This window comes from Meles meles, chromosome 5 (assembly GCF_922984935.1).
Source record: "Meles meles chromosome 5, mMelMel3.1 paternal haplotype, whole genome shotgun sequence".
Taxonomy (NCBI): Eukaryota; Metazoa; Chordata; class Mammalia; order Carnivora; family Mustelidae; genus Meles; species Meles meles.
Genome location: NC_060070.1, coordinates 52,207,628 through 52,225,443, shown reverse-complemented (window position 1 = coordinate 52,225,443; position 17,816 = coordinate 52,207,628). Strand labels below are relative to the sequence as shown.

The window sequence follows — 17,816 nt, the reverse complement described above, 5'->3', positions numbered from 1 at the left end:
ATTCATGGCAGCATTATGTGTGATAGCCCTAAAGTTTCACACACTATGTGTGAAAGCCCTAAACAATCCAATGTCAAGCTAAATAGAATGAAAATAGATTTTATAATTCTTAACATATTCATACAAAGGTATTTATGGAGCAATGTAAATAAACCATGTCCCCATATCATGACATTTGTGATTACAAATAATGCTGAGCAAGTCTCAAAATAATGGATAGAGTATAATTTATATAAAGTTCAAAAACAAGCAAAGCTAAACTATATTGCCGTGGAGTACATAGATGGTGACTGTCTAAAGAGAAGGAAGGAAATAATGATTATGGTAAAAATCAGGAGAGTGGTTGCCTCTGGTGGGAGGAAGGTCACTGTATTTAGGAGGGCATGCAAAAGTTAGGCACGGAGGTGGAGGGAGCTTCTGCTGTGTTGGCCAAGTTTTTCCTTGATCTTTTGGCAGTTACAGACATAGATGTTTGATTTATAATCCTTAAACTCTCACAATTAAAAAACAAAACAACGACACACACAAAAATAATGAAAGAAATACGGCAACTGGCCTCTAAAGATGATGTTCTAATGAATCATGCACTTAATACTGTCCCCTCCTCTTGAATCTGGTCTACCTTTCACCCATGGGATATGGTGAAAATGATAATACAAGACTTCTCATGGAAGTCATAAAAGCCACATAGCATGTTTTTCAGTATTTTCTTAGAATGCTCACTCCAGGGAAAGCCAACCACTATGTAAGAAGTCTGACTACTCCGAGGCTGCCATGCTACTGAGATGTCTAAACTAGTCATGTGGGGAGGCTTCATGAAGAGATAGATGTCCAACCAGCCTGAAGTTACTCCAGCCATCTCAGCCCAAGCACCAAATACATAAATAAGGAAGACTTTACACAACTCTGATCACAACCGTAAGAGAGTCTCTAAGCATCTAGCTGAGTTTCATAAACCCCCAAAACTGTGAGAGATAAAAATAATAAATTGATATTTTAAGCCACAATTGTGTTGGTTTGCTATGCAGCAATAAATAACTGAAACAGAATTAGAGTGGGACAATTAGAAAAAATAAAGTGGGAAATTTATGTTGTAATTAAGATTAGGAAAAAACAGAATCACATATATCTAAATAATAAAAATTAAGCCCTTCATGGAATATGGCTCACTCATGTATTTCAACAAATACACTCTTTTCTTAGTGACAAACTTATATTTTCAACTGTCTGTTGGACACCTCTATCCAGATATCCTGTTGGGTTTTTTGTTACAAAATGAATAATCCCCTTCCCCTGAAATCGGCTCCTTTTCCTAAGTTAATATTTCTGCTAATGTCAGAGTAACTCACATTCATATTTTCACTTAATTAGATTTACTTAATTAGATATGAAGTCTTACAAATACTAGCTTTCATCTGTTCATTCATTCATTCATTCCTTCAATAAATAATCAGTCCCTACTAAGTTCTAGGCACTAAACTAGGTGCTGAGCTATAGAGGTGACCAATCAGTCATGCTTCCTGCCATCATGGGACTTTCTACAAAATTCTTGCAGTATTGTTTTCCATTTCATTTCCACTATCTCCACTTACTTTATAGGCTTTATTTCCTTTCACTTGAACTAATGGTTAATTTCTCTACCAAGAGAACAGGGTTTTTTTGCCTACTGTTTTCACTGGTCTGGCTCAGCCATGCTGCCAAATTGATCTTTGTACTCTGATTACTGTATTCCTTCACAAAACTGATTCACTGATCTACTACTGATATGCTTCCTCTTCCCAGAACTTAAATGCAACATTTAATGCAACACTTAATAGCATCATCCCTCCTTACTGATTCCTACTTATCATTCAAAGCATATCTCTAATGTTACCTCTTCCACCGTACCTGTCCTGTGTGGGAGATATTCTTTTGTTCATTTCAAATGAGTTTATTGGGGGGGAGGCACACTATGTATTCTGCTATGTATTATAGTCCTATGAAATGAATAACTGTTCTCCCCAAACTATGGCTTTAATCATCTTCTATCTGGAATAGCCTTTCTATCAATAGTTTAACCTATTTGACCCTAATTCAACATAGTCCATTTTCATAGCCTAACTTCAATTTAGTAGGGTTTACAGCTGGTAAATGCATTTCATCAATGTTAAAGTTCTGTCCCTGCAAGGTAACATCTTACAATTTCAGGACTGTGAATATAGAGAAATGAAAAGAAAATGAAATTTCTCAGAAATTTCTATGTGAATTTATATTAATGATCCTGCAAATTGATAAATAATATAAAGGCCAATTCAAATATCCTTTTTTCAATTTGTGTCTAAAAGAAAGTTGACAAAGCTAAAGAACATGATCCTTCCTGCCTCAGACACACAGAGAAATATACTAGATTATTTAAAAAATTAAGCCTCTTGTTGCTCTGCAAACTTTTCCATAAATATTTTTACAAAGCCAGTTTAATGAACTACTGCTTAGTTTAGCTTTTCCTTTAATATTTCATAACATTAAAAGCTGTTCATATTATGCAGGACTCACTCCTACTTTCAAAATTTCAAAAATTTAAATCCTTGTATGTAATTATACATTAGAAAAAGAAATTCCTAAGAATTTGACTGATTTTTCAACCACACAGATCCTTTCTTGTACTGTCCTTTTAACAGTAAGAGCTGCACAGATTTTCATATGGTAGTCTTTTTTACAAACTTTTTACTTAAGCCTTTTACAAAATCATGTCTTAAAAACAGAACTGCCAATGACTAAACTGATGTTTCCAACCACACACATCTAATAAATGCACCTGAGGAAGTAAGGCTGGTGAAACAAATTTCATTTGCCTTAAAGACATCCGTAAGATGTAGTGCACCACAGCAAACTTAAGGAGAAGAAATTACAAAGACAGTAAAAAGATTCTCTCCTTCCTAAGTGTTCTGCATCTAACGTTTCCACAGTTTCAAAAGTAAAGAGTAATCTTTCAAAAAAATATCTTTACCCTAAATCTGAACTACCACATTTCTTTATAAAATATGAGTATCTAGATGTTATTAAGTGTGCAGTAGGAGGCTGCCTGACATAGGGGTGTGAACACAGGGCTTAAAAGAAAGACCTCTATACTTTACAATAGACATTGCACAACTTGGGGCAGTTTACTTAACCTCTGTGAGACTGCCTCAGCTTTCCACTCTGCAAAATGTGGACAGTAACCCTTACTGTCAGGATTCAGATAAAAATTAAATAAGATAATCAATGGAGGAGCACCTGGGTGGCTCAGTTGGTTAAGCAGCCAACTCCTGATTTCAGCTCAGATCATGATCTCAGGGTCCTGGGATTAAGCCCCATGTCAGGCTCTGCACTAAACAGGGAGTCTGCTCCCACCCCCTCTAACCCTACCTGCCTCTGTAATACTGTGCAACCACAGTAATAGAACAAAAGATTCCTGCCACTCAAAGAGGTGGATGTGATTTGTCATGGGAGGTGGAATGTAGTGACTAGAAAAGATCATACTCCATTTTATTATCAGAAACACATTAGGAAAGGGAACTATGCCCATGTTTCATAAAGCTGTAAGTAGTATGACGTCTCTGAAGGAAAACAACAGATTTGCCATGTATTGACTCTAAATAGTCTTATTTCTTGAAGTCATCCCCTCTTGTTTGTCCTGATGGGTCATCGTTTAACCAAATGTGTCTCCCTCTGTACAACTCATCACCAGGGTTAAGCTGAATGATTTTCCCTGTTATATATACTGTTTGAATAACTGAATAGAAGCATGGCCAAAAACTTGCTTTACAGAGCCCAGAGACTTCTATTAGCTAAGTTGGATGTTGTGTTTTCTACCTTTACAAATTTACCTGGATATAGGTCCTTCCCTGACTGATTTACTTCGCTTGACATAATGGACTCTAGCTCCAACTACATCATTAAAATAGTTTGAAATTTAAGAAACAAAACAGATGACCATAGGGGAAGTGGTGTGTAGGGAAGAGAAGGAGGCAAACCATAGGAGACTGTCAACTATAGAGAACGAGCAGGATTGCTAGAGGCCAGTGGGGGTTAAATGGATAGTGGGTATTTAAAAAAGTACTTGTTGTGATGAGCACTGAGTATAATATTGGTGTATCACTAAAGTCTGCTCCTGAATAAATGAGCAAACAAACACATACATAAATAATTTTATCTGGCTAACTGAAGAACATCCCCTCAGATAACTGTGCTCTGTAAATCAGGTAAGAATATGAGTGGTAGCTAATGCTGAAATATTTCTACTTGGTATTATACAGTATTCTGGCCTAGTGGTTTCAGTTTAACTTTCTACTGATGAAATGAAGTCACTAATTGCCCAAATACTCACTTCACTTGGTATCTTGTGGGAAGAGAATATATGTAGGAATTATAGAGGTGGCACTGTGGAAAGGCTGAAAATCTGCTGTACTTCCAGGGCCTGGGATCCAGAAGCGCTACATGTAGTACATTTATCTCAGAGCATCAACATTTGGACTGCTGGCATCCTGACATCTACCAAGAAAGGCCAACTTTTCCCTGAAATTTGGGGGAGACCTGCAGGTGGGAGTGTATAGGAAAGACAACTATCACTGTGGCACAGAAGATGTGTAGGGGGATTTTCAAGAATTTCTTTATAGTTCAGAAAAGAAAATTCTTTGGTACGGGGAGGAATTAGCTTTTATAAGAAGCTGTCTGGCTTCTGTTATTTCTATAAATTATACTAATGACCAAATTTTGCAGTGAGATAGGTTTGTTGTTTGATGAATAGGACGTATTAGAGCAAGAATGAATACAGTGTCAATGGTAATGACACTATCATCCTATAATATTGGTCTGTACTAATAAATAGCCATGGTCAAATTCCAGGAAAAATGTACCTACATCTTGCAGAAGTGGAGAGGGAGAGGGAAACCGGGGGACATTTCATAGAGGAGGTGACAAATGACATGATGAAAGTAAGCAAAGCCATGGTGCTTTTGACCAGTCCTCTATCTTGCTTATTGTTTTTTATGTCTCCATCCAGGCCTGCATAAAGCCTGGATTTTCCTTTTCACAAACTTTTCTATCCCTTCAACTTCCTCTCTAACCTTAAGGCAGCGATTCCTAGCAGCAGGATCATCTAGAGACTAAATTATTGCTACCTCTTTGACATACTTCCTACTTCAAGCACTATTTCCTCAACTGGTAGAAAGCTAGGTGGACTTTGGTAAATGACACTTTGATAAATAGTAAGCCCATTTCCTTCTCCCTTTCTTCTCCCTGCATATCCTTGAAATTCTTTCTCTAATATACTTCTTACATCAAGCTCTTTAAAATCACATGGAAATATCGTTTACAAATGTGTCCCTCTTATCAGACTAAAAACACTCAAAGTATACAATTGATCACTGCAGATGGTGTTATAGGATTTTTATTCCCTTAGTGCCCAAGGTTCTTCATCACTCCTCTTCAAAGAATGAAGAGGTAGACCAGACAAAGAGGGGTGGGCAGCAAGGCAAAGTTTATTGAGTCTCAGAGATGGAGGGGACCCAAAAGGATTACTCTTTGGTCTTCAAATCTAAATGTGTTTATAAGCTCTTTTCCAGAACTATCTTGAGCATCCTGAGCATGGGCCCTGTAGATTGGCTGCCTAGGTGTACCAATCACAGCTTTGATTGTGCACCCATGTACCTATTGGGTTATTGTTCACTTGTTGATGATCTTTTGGGCTGATATCTGGAAACAAAGTACCTCAACTTGTGATAGTGACCAGTGTTTTATGGTTAATCATTTTATTTCAAGATGTTTGGCAAAAGCCACTTCTGCAGAGGCTGCTAGACAGGATGCTGTAAAACAGGATGCTAGAGCAGTTTTGTCTTAGCTGTCCCCACCTCCTGTTTTCTTGTTGGGGACTCTGGCCCTGACTACCTAATTGTCTAACCAACTCTTAACAGTGGTACTGGTACCTGCATTTTGAAGGAAATCAACTGAAATGTCAATTGGAAGGGCTGTTGCTTCCTTGCCTTTATTCAATGCTTTTAGAAATCTTTCCTCTTTAGCCATCACCGACATTCTTTCAAAAATTCTCAGAATCTTTCACCTATATTCTGAACGATGTTCTGTCTTTCCAAATATCCAGACTCTTAAGATCCCATCCTTCCAACTCCCAGCAATTTTATGGAATTTCCCTGGGTTTTTATTCTTCTCATTTGAACCAGCCCCTGTCTGATTCTATACACATTCACAGTTATTTCCTCCTAAGTTTGAATCTAAATTCAAAGGTGCAAATTCAAGTAGAAGCACTTTCTATTACTAGATTTGATGCATTAGGCAAGATAGTTTGCTTCTCCAAGTCTCGGTCCCCTTTTTGATAAAATTTGGGTATTAATAACCATGAGACTCACAGAACTATCATTAGGAACAACTGAAAGAGACTAAGAGTGCTAGGGACCCTACAAGGTGCTGTAAACATATAAGCTATTACCGTATAGACTGAGTATATCAACAGACATATATACCCAAACCACATAGGACAATAGAACTTTGACATACAGCCTCTGTAGCAACCAGCTCAGCAAGCCAAACAACAACCTCTGTAGCAACTGGTTCCAAATGGTCAAAATATATACAATAATTGCTAGCTTCCTGAATGCTTGCAACCCCTCTCTACTTCCAACTCAGAACCAACCAGAGAAAACCAAGTATGTCCTCCAAACAATCACATAGGACTCTTCCCTTCTGGTAAGTCCACTTCCTACTTTCCTTGCCAACAACTTCCAATAAGAGTCTTCCTAAAGCCTTCTTCCCCTCCCCCCGCAGAAAGTTTTGCAGCTTTCTCATCTGCCTGCAACTCTACCAAATGCAAGTAATGGTGACTGACTCCTTGCAAATCTACACACACTGCTTCTGTTTATTCTCATTTGTGTGGTCTTTATATATTTTCCTAGTACCTTGATGTATATTTAAATTACTCCCATTGAACTTGAGAGTACTATTTTTTTTTAACTCAGAGAAATCTATTCGTTCATTGGCTTAATGTTTATATTTATTAATATCTCCTATGTAATACTGTGATGGTTCTCCCAAGATTCTAAAGAAGACTAATTTATGTAAAGCCATGGAAAACACTGGCCTTATAAGATATGATACAGAATAAAAAAAGTAAAAAGAAAGTAAAAATTTCAAGACAAGCTAAAAACAACATTGTATAGATGTAAAATCAGTGATGTAGGCAATAAATGCACCAATTCCAAAAAGCAGATGTTACCTATGCTTAGCTAGGATGTAGGAAGTCGTCAGCAGGAAATTAGATGTGAACTCAAATTTGCAGGAGAGTTATAAATTTAGGGTGGTGTCAGGGTGAAGATAATCCAGGTAGGGAAACATCTATTAGTAATTTCCAGGGTGGGAATGTGCAAAATCCAACAGGAAAACTGGTCATAATTACCAGAGCAACCACTGGGAGCAAAATGAGATACAAGGAAATGGTGGCAACTAGGACTATAAAATTGTTCACAGAAATGTGACCTTTATCCTGATCAGAGTTTGTGATCAGAGGTATAAATACATGTAGATATATTTTCAAATTTAGAAAGTTTTCCCTCCATATTTATGTTAAACTCTCAGTATATGTTGGGAAATACCCCTCCCTCATTTGGGTTCCACTTATAATCATTTATAGAAGTATCATTTTTGATGTGACTAATTTAAAAATATTTTATATTATCAAAGAATTTCCAAATACTGAAACCATGGTCTCAACTCCACTTTCTTGGGAAAATGCCTTTTAATACTTGCATAATTAGAAAACATGCAAAAAGACTTCGGAGAGCATAAAGACATTATGCATATTCATTTTATTATTAAGTCTTCACTGGGCTTTATTTGAAAGCTCATACTCAGCAAAACTTTTGTTGATAATTTTGCCATGCTGAAGATTAAAAATTAATATGTTGTGAAGTTTTCTAGTGGATAAACAACAAACAATAACTCTAAACAAACAAAATACACACAAAAGCTTACAAACAACCTGAAAAAAAGTTCTGGTTTACAGTATTTGTGTTTTTCTGAAGTAGAAATGCTACTCTTTACAATAATTTTTAAGATAAATTTTCACTTGCTAGTAGGTATATTATGATGAAAATCATTCTGAGGAAGCAATCTAAATATTAGAGGCAAGGAGGAAAACAGCAACTTTTAGGGGTTCCCATTATCCCACCAACCTCTGAGCACTGGGGCAAGTCTCTCCTTGGCCATAAACTCCTTCCCTCATACCTATTCTCCACCATCACAGCCAAGTATATCTCCCAGCTCTGCTCTTTTAGATGTCAAAATCTTTATTTTGATGCATTTTATCTTTTACAACTTCTAAAATTGATTTTAAAGGTAATCTTACTATTTGTTCAAAGTTTTATTTCAGTAGACTATCAACTGCATCTATCAAACTCTTCGCCAGATACTCAGTTTGAGGCATATAGATAAATCACAATATATTATTGTTGGGTGGAACCTGTTTTATTTCCTTTCTCATCCCCTTTCCTATCTTTCTGGGAGTCAAGCACATACTGGAGATCCTGGACTTGTTTCATACTGTAACACAGCATCTGGAGAATGATTCTTCCTCACCTGAGAAATGTCAAGAAGGAAATCTTTGGTGTTGAACCAAACCACTGACAAGATTGGTGAGGCTAATATCTAGAAAATCAGTGTTCATCAATCCTTGGTACCATGGAAATGGGGAAGAAGTCCCTAAAAGGGAAAATTTGTTTAATTGGCCAAAGGAAGTTTAACTATAAGTTATCCTGAAAGTCTTAAAAAAAAAAAAAAGTCATCCTGGGAGTCTAAAATGTTGGTCTCAGGTCCACTTAGGAGCTGACACAAATGATATAAACTTGAGAAGCCACTGTGGACACACCATGCAACATGCAGCCCACAAACACCTTATGGCTTGATATATAAAAGTCAAACTTGGTTCAAATATTAAGTCTCTTTATCCATTCTTCTGCAGTCTCCATTTTGGGCTCAACAGCCCAAAAATAAGATTTTTTATACTGTATTGTACCATTTTCTTTTGAATACTTATGTATGAGTTATTGGAGGAAAAGCTCAGAGTTCCACAGTATATCTTTTCTAATAGTTATTAAATATAAATATGTTGAATATCTTTTCTCTATGGGGAGAAATAAAGTTTGGTAATAGAGAAATACATTCAGGAAAAGTGTATTGCATGGCTGGAAAATGACCTGCCCATGTGTCATAGATATGATAAAATAGTTTGCATTAAAAACTAATACTTGCAAAATTAACATACTTTTAATGAAATGATAGCAAATGCATAGATAACACAGAAGAGTTTTCTGAAGAGAAAGAAATGAACAAAATTTAAACAGAGTAATGTAAGAAGAGGTTTAGAAGGTGGAAAATTGAACCATATATTCCCTTAGATGATCTATAATGAAAAGAGAATAGAAGGCATTACTAATGAGAGGCGAGAGGTCAGCAGAGTAGAATGTCCATCAGAGCTTAGCCAAAGAAGAGTTGGAAAGAAAACTTAGCAAATCATAGGAGGTAAATGATTCCAAAAAGATAAGGCTTTAGTAGTAAGTAGTACTATTTTAGTAGTAAGTACTTACTATAGTAGTAAGCAACTACTACTTAAGTAGTAGTAAGACATCTGAGGAGAAAAAGAGAAAAGAAATAGAAAAAAAAAGCAGGGATAGTGACAGAAAATCATATGTATAGAAGAGGAAGTCCAGAGGAACTCTGAAAACCCGAGAGGATTTTACACGCAGGTGAACAGGAATGCAGCAGCCCAGTAAACTGGCCCTTTTACTAACAATCCCCCTCATGTCCTAGGTGTTTATCAGATAATGAGGATAAAAATCAGAAAAACATACACTTAGCATCAATGTGTTAATGTGGAGACCAGAGGAAAGTCATATTTTTTCTATGCAAAAGTGCTAAATATATGGAGCCACAGAATCCCAGGGTTGAAAGCGTCTGCAGGGTTTAAGTTGCACGAAAGCCATCCACAAATCATCTTCCAAAAGCTCATCACTTTCTAAGGCAGTCATTTCTGGTCAGGACAGTCTGTCAATTATATCTTCTTTGTACTGAGCCAGAAACTAGCTGTGTGCGTCTATGTTTCGTTGAGTCTAACTCTAGAACCCCATGAAAATACTAGAGTCTTCCACATGGGATCCAGTGACTGTCTCTATCATGGGACATACTTCAGACTAACACACAGACAAATCTCCAAATAGTGCCTATAACGCATGGTTTTAACGTTCCGCCACCAGCATGAGTGCTCTTCTTTGAGCATGCTCCACTTAATGTGAAATTCTTAGCACCCTCTAATTAGCCTTCTGAGAACTATTATTTTATGAATGCGGTGTAAATCAACTGAGTTTTGTAATGAGCCTATCATACTGTTGATACTTACCGCACTGATGGAAGTTTAACACATGCTGGTATTAAGCCATACTTACTTGCTCCTGATCATATGTAAGTAATTTTTTTAAATTTCTATTTGGGGACCTTAGATTTATATCAGATGGTGTATTTTTATATTGGTCTGTTGTTCTGCTTTCACAGGGTCATTGTAAGTACAAATTCGCAACTTTTAATGATTAATTTGGAAATACCTGGAAAAAAAGAGGGGCGCCTAGGTGACACAGTCTGTTGAGCATCAACTCTTGGTTTTGGCTCAGGAGGCAGTCTCTTGGTTATGAGATCAAGCCCCCAGTGGGGCTCCGTGCTCAGTGTGGAGTCCGCTTGAGATTGTCTCTACCTCTGCCTTTCCCGCGCATGCACTCTCTCTGAAATAAATCAGTCAATCTTAAAAAAAAAAAAAAACAAAAACAAAAAAAAAACCCGGTACTCATTAATTCCCCTTCTAGAAAATTTTCCTACAGAAAGCGTCCCCTAAGGTGTGCACAGATACATGTACAAGGATGTTCCCTGAAATTTTTCTGAAATAGTAAATATTGCAAACAATCTGAAAGCCATCGATGAATATATCTACCAGAAATCTGACAAGAAATAGCCTGTGGATGTGGTCCATGCACGCCAGCATCCCAGGATACAAAAAAGGTGGGAAGAGTGGCATATAAATATGGAAAGGCAAATAGAAGGTACTTACACTTGGTATAAATTACAATGTAATTGCATGTATTCATTAAAATAAATTGGGACATTTAAAGTAAAAAAGGTAAGTAACTGAACAAATGAATGCATTGGATAGTTAGGTGGATGTGTTAATAAATAGTAGACATATTATGAGTGATAAAAAACATTGTTTCTACTTATATCTATACTTCTAGAAATAATGTATAACTAACCCTCTATCTGTGCATTTTAATATGAATATAAAATGTTTGAAAATATGCCAGATTATAAGAACATCTTCTCCTCTTCGTGCATGTTTCTGCATGTATGAGGCCATGAAGGTTCTATATGTAATGCATTCATGTTGCCTCATCTTATTATATATTTCTTCCTATAATTATTTTTAACAGTGGGTGTGTTCTACAAAAACTTAAATTGCTATTGGCAAAACAAAAACATTCTAACTATTCTAACTACAACCTATCCATCAAGTTTCTCTGCCTATATGCCAAGATTTAATAGACTTTGAAATTATTGTTCTCTGAATGACAGTTTGTAAGAGAAATGTAAATTTTTTAAAAACACTTTGCCATTAATCTATTTGAGTTTGTTTACTTAAGAAAAGGCAAAACAAACAAACCAAAACCCTTCAGTTTCCTGGTGTGATCCTGGTTGAAATGGATGATTTTTCACTGAAAGCTTTGTTGTTGTTTAACAATTAAAGTAGTTGTTGATATGTGGACAGAATCACTTATGAATGTGGAAGTGAGAATCTGTTGGTTTGTTACCATCTAAAATAATTTTGTCAAATGCAATAACCTGGAAAAAATTATATTATTTATGAATTTGATCATTTTAGAATATATTCACACTGTTCTGATGAGTTTACTGAATTGAATTTGTTTATCAAATCTGTTCTGTTTTCTTCATTGTATCCTCTTTCTTTGTTCCTGTTGTTTGCTTCCTTTTTTATTTTTCCTTTTTTCCATTCTCTACTTTCTTCTTCTGGTCTAGCACGTGTGAAAAAAGTAAAATTTGCATGGTGAAGGTAAAATTAAACTGTGGAGGTAACTAACACTTTTAATCATCTTCAGAGGCCAAAAAAATGTTGTCAAGACTTTAAAGGTTTTTATTTTATTTTTTAAAAGATTTTATTTACTTATTTGACAGACAGATATCACAATTAGGCAGAGAGGCAGGCAGAGAGAGAGGAAGGGAAGCAAGCTCCCTGCTGAGCAGAGAGCCAGATGTGAGGCTCAATCCCAGGACCCTGGGATCAGGATCTGAGCCGAAGGTGGAGGCTTTAACCCACTGAGCCACCCAGGTGCCCCTAAAGTTTTTAATTCTGTTTAGACTCTAGTCTAAAGAGTCTTTCCCCTCCTGTACACATTCACAGATGCTACTAATCTCAGAGCTTGTTGTGATTATTAGTTTATGTATCTGCACCCTCTAATTGCCTCTGTCTTAATCAGCTTCATGGTCCTTATGTTCACTAGGGGGCCTTAGATATGGCAGATGGAGTAAAATTTGACTGCATGTATATTTATTTTTTAATGACTAGATAAATAGAGTGAGTATATTTTTAAAACTTTATGATTGGGGCTCCTGGGTGGCCCACTTGGTTAAGCATCTGCCTTCAGCTCAGGTCATGATCCTGGGGTCCTGGGATCCAGCCCCACATTGGGCTCCCTGCTCAGCGGGAGCCTGCTTCTCCCTCTCCCTCTGCCTTTGCCTCTGCTCCCCTGCTTGTACTCTGTCTCTATTCCTCTCTCTAACAAGTAAAAGCTTTAATGAATAAATAAAATTTTAAAAGACCTTTATGATCAAGATTTCTACTATTTCAGATTGGTATTTCACAGTCAGACCGATCAAAATTTTTCTGGGTATTTTAAAGAAACTTATTAACTAAACTGAATTATACCAGAAGTTTAGAGAAATCAGACACTGCAGAAGGTAGGCTACAAAATTTCTGCAAAGACAATTTTGTGTGAGGCCAGAAGTGAAGTTTGGATTTTACCTGACTATTACTGTGCACCCATTGTTAGTAGCTCTCCTATTATCTCAGGGTTTCTGCCAAGGTCAAGAGTGCAGCACTAGCCTCTGCCACCTCTGAAACCTGATTTGCTGGCTCTTACTTCAACCACATTGACCAAACTTACATTCTGTACAATGTCAAAAATGCTCAGGGAGGAGATCCAGGACTCCCACAGAGGCTAGCTACTCTCCCCACCTTCTGTTTTATGCATTCTTCCTGTAAAGGCATTCCATATTATCTATATCAGTTTAGGACCGGAAACTTATTTTTTGGGAATAAAATATGAAAAGGAGTTAATGTCAATTACAATCATAATAATAATTCCTGCTGTCATTTGAAGAGCACATATCATATACCAGGCTCTTTTCTATGTGCTATGGCTCAGGATTTTACAACATTACTCAAAGATTCCCAGATATGTTTATACAATAAGAATTTACAAGTTATTAGAAGAACTCGAATTCATATCCCTCCACCAAGATCTGTGGGACCTCTTTTTAACATCAGCAGTGACTAATAAATATCATTCTCATTGACCTATTACCTTTTAAATAGGTTAAAACCTACATTAGGTTATAGAGAAGTCCAGCTAGCCTATGAACCTTTTGGTTTCTTTAGAGTTCTTGGTACATACCTCTTCTGATCCTTACATGCTGATTTCATGTTTGATTCTCAAAGAGTATATTGCCTATATTTCTAAGTTCCTTGTAGGAAGGGGCCTGCACTATTGTGAACTAGCACAGGAAGTCTCTTTTCTTATATAGTTTTGGTAAAACTCAATAATGATAATATAATAATGATAAATGATAATATAATAATTACTGTATTAATAACTAATTATATATTATTAATTTATAACATTATGTGCCAGACACTGTTATATGCATTACAGATGTTGAGCCTTTTAACCCTGACAATAATTTTATGAGATAGGTACTGCTACAGTGCTATAATCCTCATTTTTAAGAAGACAATGAAGCATAAAGAAGTTAACTACCATGACCAAGTTCACATAGCCAGTAAGGGGCAGAGTCAAAATTCATGCAGCTATCATGAGTAACGGAGGTCTATCTGGGGTTTCCTTTTTGTTAAAGAAATATTGTTTTACTTTTTTCTCGATATAATGACAGGTGCCCTTCATTCAATGAAAAAAATCTGCACTTGTGACTCAGAACTAACTCTTTTTTTTGTCATTTTTACATAGAAGGCTGGTTAAATCTACATGTTGCCTAGATAAGAGATGTGGAACAAATGTGGAAATTCTACTTAAAATATAAAGATACGCATTGCAAGTAGGATAGAGACAGAAAAGGGAGACAGTGTAAAGCGTTAGCTCTTCAGGAACTAGTTTTAGAGAAGGTAGTCTCTGTGTGTCTGCTTACTTGCTCTTAATACATTTAAATTATATGTTTTAGCAAATGATTTTTCTGTTCTTCAAAATAACTTCAGGAGTGGTTCAGATCCAATACTTTCATTTTAATTTTTATAAGCTTATAAAAAATTATGAATGCAGGGGGGCCAAATTTTGGTAGAATATGAATTAATTTTGGATGCTTTCATTAATGAGATGACAAAGTGGCATAAAGAAACATACATCTAGGGGCGCCTGGGTGGCTCAGTGGGTTAAAGCCTCTGCCTTCAGCTCAGGTCATGATCTTAGGATCCTGGGATCGAGCCCCGCATCTGGCTCCCTGCTCACTGGAGAGTCTGCTTCCCTCCTCTCTCTGCCTACTTGTGATCTCTGTCAAATAAATAAATAAAATCTTAAAAAAAAAAAAAAGAAACATGCATCTAATGAGAAGGATATATTAAATGTTTAACATCAACTTTAAGGAATAAGAGTTATTTTCCTACTCTTTTTTCTCTGATGAACAAGAAATTAAAGTGATGAACCACTAAATTCTACACCTGAAACTAATATTACACTGTATGTTAACTAACTGGAATTTAAATAAAAACTTGAAGAAAAAAAAATTAAAAAACTAAAGCTCTAAACAGGGTTTTAGTAGATTAAACAGAAAGAGACAATATTATAAGAGAAGAAAAATACATAATAGGGAGAAAATGAAAGGCTTGTCGATAAAATCAAATCTAGGAAAAATAAAGACTGTGCATATAATGGTTTTGTACTAGTGTCTCATTTCAGTTTTAATTTGCATCTCTTTAATGATGAACAGCACTAAGTATTTTTTGTATGCTTTTGTCACCCATTTGTCTACCTTGATGAAGTCTTTTCGCTATATTTTAGAAATAATTGGATTATTTATCTTCCTATGCTTATTTTTTGAGAGTTCTTTATACATTTTACATAGAAGCCCACTATCAGACATATGATATGAAAATATTTTCTCCCGGTTAGTAGCTTGTCTTTTCATTCTCTTAATAGTAACCTCATCAGAGCAAGTTTTTCATTTTATGAAGTTCTTCTCATCATTTTGAAAGGGTTTATGGATCATTCTTTTAATATTGCATCCAAGAAACTAATCTAAGGATTAAGATTTTGCCCTATGTTTTTTTTCTAGAAGTTTTATAGTTTTAGGTATACACTTAGATTTTTTTTTACCGCTTTGAGTTGATTTTATATGTGGTATGAGGTATGAATTAAGGTTCTTATTTGCACTGGATATTTGATTGCCCTAGCACCCTTTTTTTTTTTTTTTTAAGATTTTATTTATTTATTTGACAGAGAAAGGCACAGCGAGAGAGGGAACACAAGCAGGGGGAGTGGGAGAGAGAGAAGGATGCTTCTCACTGAGCAGGGAGCCCAATGCAGGGCTCCATCCCAGGACCCTGGGATCATGACCTTAGCCAAAGGCAGACACTTAATAACTGTGCCACCCAGGTGCCCTGTGGTAGCACTCTTTGTTCATAAGACTATTCTTGCACCATTAAATTACAGCTCTGCAGAAAAAAAAAATTAAAATTAAAACAATTTAAAAATTAAAAAAAAATTAGGCTGAGGAAACAAATAGATTTTTTTTTGACTAAGGACAATCTTAGTCCTTATTTTCCTTTCCATTTCTTTTTTTATTTTTTAAAGATTTTATTTATTTATAGGACAGACAGAGATCACAAGTAGGCAGAGCAGCAGGTAGAGAGAGAGAGGGGGAAGCAGGCTCCCTGCTGAGCAGAGAGCCAGATATGGGCCTCAATTCAGGGCTGGATCCCAGGACCCTGAGATCCTGACTTGAGCCGAAAGCTGAGGCTTATGCCACTGATCTACCCAGGTTCCCCTAGCCATTTTTCAAAAAAAGACATAAGTGCCCATTTTCCTCTCCTTAATATTAGCATTTAATAATGTAAATTCCCTGTAAGCACAGCTTGATCTGCATCCCAGATATATCTATACATTGTGTTTTCATTTTAATTCAATTCAAAATATATTATTACCTTTGCAGTTTTCCACTTGAATCCATATATTATTTACAATTATTTTATTTAACTTCTATAATTTATGAAGATCTTCTCGTTATTTTTGTTATTGATACCAAGTTTAGTTTGGTCAAAAAATATACTTCCTATGATTTTTATTCTCTTAAAACTCATTTTATGAGTCTGTTTTGGTAAATGTCTCATGTGTATTAATAAAATATAGTTACTCTGCTGATATTGGATGGTTTGCTGTTTAAATGTCTTTTATATCAAGATTTTCCATTTCTTCCATCAATTACTGAAAGAAGAGTGTTAAAGTCTCTGATTGTAATTTTGGACTTAGCTCTTTGTTTATATTTTATCTTCACACCTAACCAAAATATAGAGATTGTTAGTTTGGTTAAAAAAGCAAAACCAAACTATTGTTTGCCAGAAACCCACGCACAATATAATGAAAAATGTAAGTTAAAAGGAAAAATGGTGGAAAAGTTATGCCACAGAAACACTCATCAAAGGGAGAGATATAATAATATCAGCCTAAATTTCAGACAAGAAAATTACCAGAGATTAACTGAAACATTGCATAATGACAAAAGGTTCAAATCACCAAGATGAAAAAACAATCCTAAATGTGTGTATATCTAACAATAGAGCTTCAAGATACACAAAGCACTTTCTTGTTTGTTTGCTTTTATTTTTGACGCTTTTAAACTGAAGTGTTATTTATATACTATACATCTATCATAAGAGTACAGTTGGATAAATTTTAAGAATTGTATATAGTTGTGTAACCACTTCCATAATGAAGATATACTATATTCACCTTTACCCTAAAAAGCCTTCTTTTACCCTTTGCACTTTATCCAACACCTCACAGCCCATCTTTTTCCCTCTGCTCCCAGGTCATAGGCCATCACTGAATGCTTTCTGTTATGCAACTTGCATAATTTCTACAATTTCATAGGAAAGAAATCATTTAGAAATAAATGAGATAAAAGGACATAAATAACCCCTTTTATTGGATTTCTTTTACTGAAAATGCTTTTTTATATTGATCAATGTTGTGTTCATTAATATTTTATTCCAATCTCTAAGTAGTATTGCATGACTTAATCATACTAGTTTACTGTTCAACAATTGATGGATCTTTGAGTTGTCTCCAGGTTTTAATTAATATGAATAATCCTGATATAAGGACTTGCAAACCAATCTTTGTGATGACAAATGTAATTTCTCTTGGAGAAATGCCTAGATTGAAATTGCTTGGTTATATGAAAAATACAGGTTTAACTTTTAAAATATAGCCATTTTGTTTCCCAAATGCTGA

At 35.6% G+C, this 17,816-nt stretch overlaps 1 pseudogene; it reads right to left on the bottom strand.

Moving 5' to 3' along the window:
* Window positions 1-6,048, bottom strand: part of LOC123942133 — a 58,461-nt pseudogene extending 52,413 nt beyond the window's left edge.
* Window positions 6,049-17,816: the final 11,768 nt, after the last annotated feature.